We start from the raw sequence: 5,728 nt of genomic DNA, 5'->3' as shown, positions 1-5,728 counted from the left end.
CTGGGTCTAAGATAAGACATTTCAGTTCATTAGCATGTTTATGAGGGTGGGTAAGAGGGGTCTAGGGGAGCAAAATATAAGCATATAACACTTCAGCTTTAACTGCAGCTTACATTTTAAAGTGGGATCTAGCATCTGTTGCTCATTTGATAAAAGGGACACTCATACAATTTGTATTCTCGTTTAGGCATTCATGCCACTTCATTAGCATTGGGGAAAGTTAGCTTTCACAAATGCACATTGGGAAGTGATGTTGATTATCATTTGCTGAGTCACATGCATTAAACACTTCTGTGGGTGTACAGTCTTAATCTGACAGTTTTGCAAATAGCCATGACTATTACATCCTCCAGCAAAGCTAATTGTGAATAATCAGAAGGTTTAGCAAGTTAGACAAATGCAGTGAAAGCAGATTATCATCAGTTGTAATTCTTAGTACAAATTTGTGTGCATACACCTAAAAAGTCTATAACTGTATCACAATGATGCTCTAAAACTATTTTTGTTTTATTAATATTAAAAAATGTTGTTGGTTTCCATTCAGTTAACATTTTCTCATATTACTGCCCAAGCTTTCTTTATCGTGCCTGAGGGAACAGATCTTAGTCTTACATGAGAAGCTTCTTTTGTGGTTCAAGAAAAAAACAGACAGGTAGCTCCTATAGTCCAAGGATTAGAGTTGTCAAACAGCATCACTACAGGGCAGATAACAGCATGTGTTCTGAGCTTTATCCTGAAAATAGTGCATAAAAATTGTTGTTCGATCAACTATTGACCGATTCTCTTGCTTTGCATTGCATCATGTAAAATGGCACTAGAACATTTTATCTTCTGAAAGGCTCTGCTGCGCAAAAAATATAAAAAGAAGTAGCCTATATGCAATAGCTCCTGAAGGATACTTGTTTGATGGGGATCTGGATTCCACTTTAATGCCTTTATCTACAGATTAATGTTGGTGCTTCCTGTCTTCATAAATCTTAAAAAAAAAAAAAGAGTTGAAATATAAAAAAAAAAAAAAAAAACATGATCAGTAATATAATAGTGCCACCATCACTTGTCCCATATTCCTAAAAAAAAAATAAAAAAAAGGGAGTTAGGAATTACCATCATATTTAAAAAAGAAAAAAAAAGCAGAACATGATCAGCAATATAAGCGATATAATCGTGCAACCATCACTAAAAAAGGTTGTTCTGGTTCAATTGATTGGGGGAAAGTAATGATGTGTAACATGAAATATTTCATCAAGCATATATAACCAATACCCTTATACATGCTTTATTGAACCACCAAAGACCTAACTGCTTGATCAGGAACAACCCTACCATATCATTATATTAAATTCTTACTAACCACGTGTTACGTGCAAAAAAACAAAAACAAAAAAAAAACACCATCATGTTGTTGTTTAATTGGCTCTCTATCAATGTTCAACTTTGAATCTAAGATATACAAATTCCTTAATACTATCTTTTCCAGCTGAACTGGAAAACGGTGGTATGGGAATTAGTACGAGTGTGCCTGCTACTGCCAACCAATACATCTGCAATGTAAATTGCTTGGCTGATGTTTTGCTGGGTTTTGTGCAGTATGCAGATCAGAAAATCGGAATTTACTCTAAATTTGCTTTCTGCATGCTTATCCCTAGTCAATTAGTCAGAATGTGCCAAGGTCAAGACAGCACAGCAATTAGCTTTTATGGGAAAGAAAGAGGTCAAAAAGGAAAACCCCCATATTTACACAGTACATGGCTTCTCTAAGGAGAATGTTTTTCCTGCAAAGATTTGTAAATTTTGGTATAACTATGATTTGAAATATGTGAATGTACATGTCCAAACCAGCAGCAATTTGGTAACAGCTGGATTAAAAGGAAGATCCTTGGGACTAATACAATAGATGTAACAGGCACTTCTTTGTTAATTGCTTATGTTAATTGGTTAAATGGGTCATAGTTCATTGTTTGATGTTATAAGCAATGAGGGTTGTAAACAGCTGGCCTTACACTGTCTATACTCTAGTAGAAGGTCACCTGAACAACCCCCTGCATACAGATTACAAAAACCACCATCATTTTCTTGACGCATTTTCAGATATTTAAAAGGAAAATGTGAGCATTAGTTGTTAACAATAGGATCAAAATGTTTGTCAGATCCCTAGGTCTTAGTGAATGAGAAAAAAAAAGAGTATATTAAGGGAAGACTGACCTGCTAAATGGGAGAAAAAGATAGAAGGAGTGGCCTAGGACAATGATGGTGAACCTTTTTGAGCCAGAGTGCCCAAACTGCAACAGGTGTACAAAGCGACATGTCAGAGGCCAGAGGATGGGGGGATAGAATTCCGCTCACCCCACTATACGTCCAATCCCTGGGAGATCACACACAGTCTGCTATAGTAATGGCCCCTCTAGGAGTCCCCGCCCTACCTGGCAGGTCCAGCACCATCTCTCACCTGTGCACCTCGCTCTGAGTCCCCAGTAATCCCCATCCTCCAGGGGCAGCAGTGACACCCAGCACTGCTCAGACTACACAGATCCGTCCAGTATCAGATTATAGAACAGTGATGGCTGGGCACTCCAGAACAGTATGGAACCTTGGCACCCCAGATGTTTGGAACTACATTTCCCATGATGTTTATGCACTCTTCAGTGTGGTTGAGCATCATGGGAAATGTAGTTCCAAAACATCTGGGGTGCCAAGGTTCGCCATCACTGTTATAGAACCAAAGTCACTTGCATTGTAAATCTTCATACAGCGTAGAGCCGTTACCAGCACATACTCTCCATCAAGCACAGAACTGCCTCTTCCTCCCCGCCCATTATATAGAGCTGGTGATGGCCGTCAGCTGAGTGCCATGAGTGGGATCAGCTGTAGTGAAGCTCCCCGTCAGAGGACATGGTGGAGGATCTTTCTCTACCTGTTATCACCGGACTGCACACTCCAGGCTTTTCAATGTACCCACATCTGTCACAGTGCACCAATCACAGGTGGTCTGGATAGAGATCTTGTGACCCGGGTAGTCATCCGGCGACTTAGCTCACGTGCACACAGAGAGGGCTCTGCATGCCAAGCGTGCCACAGCTGTGGCATGTGTGCAATAGGTTTGCCATCGCTGGCCTAGGATATGGGATACAAGGATGCATGCACATACATCAAAGACACATAGTTGCATATTTAGATTGTACATATCTGCTGGATGTGTGGAATGTCTATAGCCTTGTTAAATATGAGCAGAGGAACTATAGGGCTTCTAATTACTCTAATATTTTGTATATACTCTGCTAGATGTTTCATCATTTCTGGTACAATACTTTTATTGAAAGAAATGAAAAAATATAAGAGAATAATAATAATCTCATGCAGGGGATGTTAACAATGAGCACAGCCAAGTGCCACCTAGAATATATACACACAACTTTTCAGCAAGAAAAACTACCAAACCGTAACGAACCTCTAGCCAAAGTCAGGGGTCGACACAAGGTGTTTGAGCAGGATTGTTCAAAGATTCGAGTGTGGACAGTTTGTAAACTCGGGTCAGAGAAATCTGAAACCTGACTTACGAACCAATGACAAAAAGTAAAACAAATATAAAAAATAAATAAAAAGTATATAACAAAAAAAAATTATAAAGGAAAAAAAGGGGGGGGGGGATTAGAAAACAGAGGAAGAAGCAGGAAATCAGAGAAGATCACAGAGCAAAAGGAGAGAATTCTCCCAGGCCAGGGGGCAGAAAAGATCAAGTTGGGAGGCCTAGGATGGTCGGGTGGAAGGTCGGAAGAGGGTAGGACCACCATGGGCCCCATACCTTAATAAATTTTGCATGGGAGTCCTGGAGGAGATGTTTCATATTTTGCTGGAATCCAATTAATGCTACACTCTCTGTAAAAAAATTGAGTTCCCTGGAACTTGCTTGAATGTTCTGTTCTCTTTCCACTTCCTGTTGTCATTATTAATTACATATTTATTATTATTGAAAATCGAAAGGTTCTCATTTATCCAGGCCATGATATAGCTTGTAGTAGTTAGTCACATTTATCTGGAATTGCTAGTTGCTAGTAGCTTTTAGGAACATACCAATGGAATGTGTCACGGTACAGGTAGATGTTGATTGTCTAAGTCCGGGACATGTATTTATTGTTCCAGTTTTGTAGCTGAAGGTGTACTGTATATACACTATATTGCCAAAAGTATTGGGAGGCCTGCCTTTACACGCACATGAACTTTAACCTCCCTGGCGGTATGATTATTTCAGATTTTTGATGCTGAAAGCGGTACCATTTTGCATGAAAATTTGGCTTTTTATATTATAGGCCTGTAATTCTTAGGAATAATTCACTTAAATCTGTCCAAACAAGAGTCTAGTAGACATCCCGGGTATGTTAAAGTTTGAAAAACTAAATAAAAAATGATAATATAATAAATAACTATAAATAATTATAACAAATAATAATATAATAATAATAAAAATGATTCAATAATGTAATCAAATCAAAAACACTGAAATTTACTAAGTTGCAGAATTGTCGCTTTCGTTACTTTTAGAGTTTGATGACGGATTTCCCCACAAATCACTATCACTCAATTCTGCGAGTGATTCTAATTTATTATCACTGTTTTCTAGCTGGTCTAAAACCACTTTGGATGTAAAAGGGACAGTTTTGGTTGCTATGGACAATCTCCAGTTTCCAGGCAGAAAGAACAGTTTTTATAATATAAAACTGCATGCAGGACACTGGGCAGACCACTAGGGACAAAGGGGGTGTGTAATTATTTGATACAGTACTGTAATCTGTAAGATTACAGTATACTGTATCTGTACTGTGTGTTTTACTTTTTGAATTTGGCGCCGAACTCCGTCCCCATGCGTCACAACGCTCTCAGGGAACAGAGCTCGGCACTGTGAATCGAGCGAGACATGGCGGCTCACCGATCACAGCGGGGAGACATCGCAGGATCCAGGGGACAAGGTAAGTAACATCTACAAGGTTCTGGCTCAAGGGTACCGCTTTTGGTATTGAAAATCCACCCTGAGCCAGACTCGGGAATACCGCTAGGGGGGTTAATGGCATACCAGTCTTAGTCAGTAGGGTTCAATGTTGAGTTGTCCCCCCCTTTGCAGTTATAACAGCTTCAAATCTTCTGGGAAGGCTGTCCACAAACTTTAGGAGTGCAAAAACAAGGTCCATAAAGACATAGATAAGCGAGTTTGGGGTGGAGGAACTTGACTGGGCCGCACAGAGTCCTAAACCTCAACCCGATAGAACAGCTTTGGGATGAATTAGAGTGGAGACTGCGAGCCAGGCCTTCTCGTCCACATCAGTACCTGACCTCACAAATGCGCTTTTGGAAGAATGGTCAAACATTCCCATAGACACATTCCTAAACCTTTTTCTCAGAAGAGTCAAAGCTGTTATAGCTGCAAAGGGTGGGCCAACTCAATACTGAATTCTACGGACTAAAGCCTCGGACTACACACGGTCTGATTGTTGGACGACCGAGCGTCTGATTTTTGTCAAAAGGGTGTGTGCAGGATTTTGTCTAGCATACTAATGGTACGCAAATTGTCGTTTGACAAACACGAACGTAGTGAAGTACTACGAAAGTATAAAGAGGAAGTTCTTTTCTCAAGCGCCACCCTTTGGGCTCCTTCTGCTAATTTTGTGTTAGTAGAAGTTTGGTGAATGTTGATTCGCGACTTTCAGATCATCCCTGAGTGTTCGTTCGTTAACCAGCC

The 5,728-nt window shown here is 39.9% G+C and overlaps 1 long non-coding RNA gene across 1 annotated transcript in view; it reads right to left on the bottom strand.

The window, feature by feature from the left end:
* Positions 1 to 483: 483 nt before the first annotated feature.
* LOC141132328 (uncharacterized) overlaps positions 484 to 5,728 on the bottom strand; it is a 53,925-nt gene continuing 48,680 nt past the window's right edge. Inside the window, exon 3 of the long non-coding RNA XR_012242885.1 lies at positions 484 to 1,067. This is a non-coding gene — a long non-coding RNA (uncharacterized lncRNA). The remainder of the gene's footprint in view (positions 1,068 to 5,728) is intronic.

The sequence above is a fragment of the Aquarana catesbeiana genome, linkage group LG03 (genome assembly GCF_042186555.1).
Source record: "Aquarana catesbeiana isolate 2022-GZ linkage group LG03, ASM4218655v1, whole genome shotgun sequence".
NCBI classification, from domain to species: Eukaryota; Metazoa; Chordata; class Amphibia; order Anura; family Ranidae; genus Aquarana; species Aquarana catesbeiana.
The sequence above is the reverse complement of the archived record's forward strand: the minus strand, read 5'-3'. Positions and strand labels throughout refer to the sequence as shown.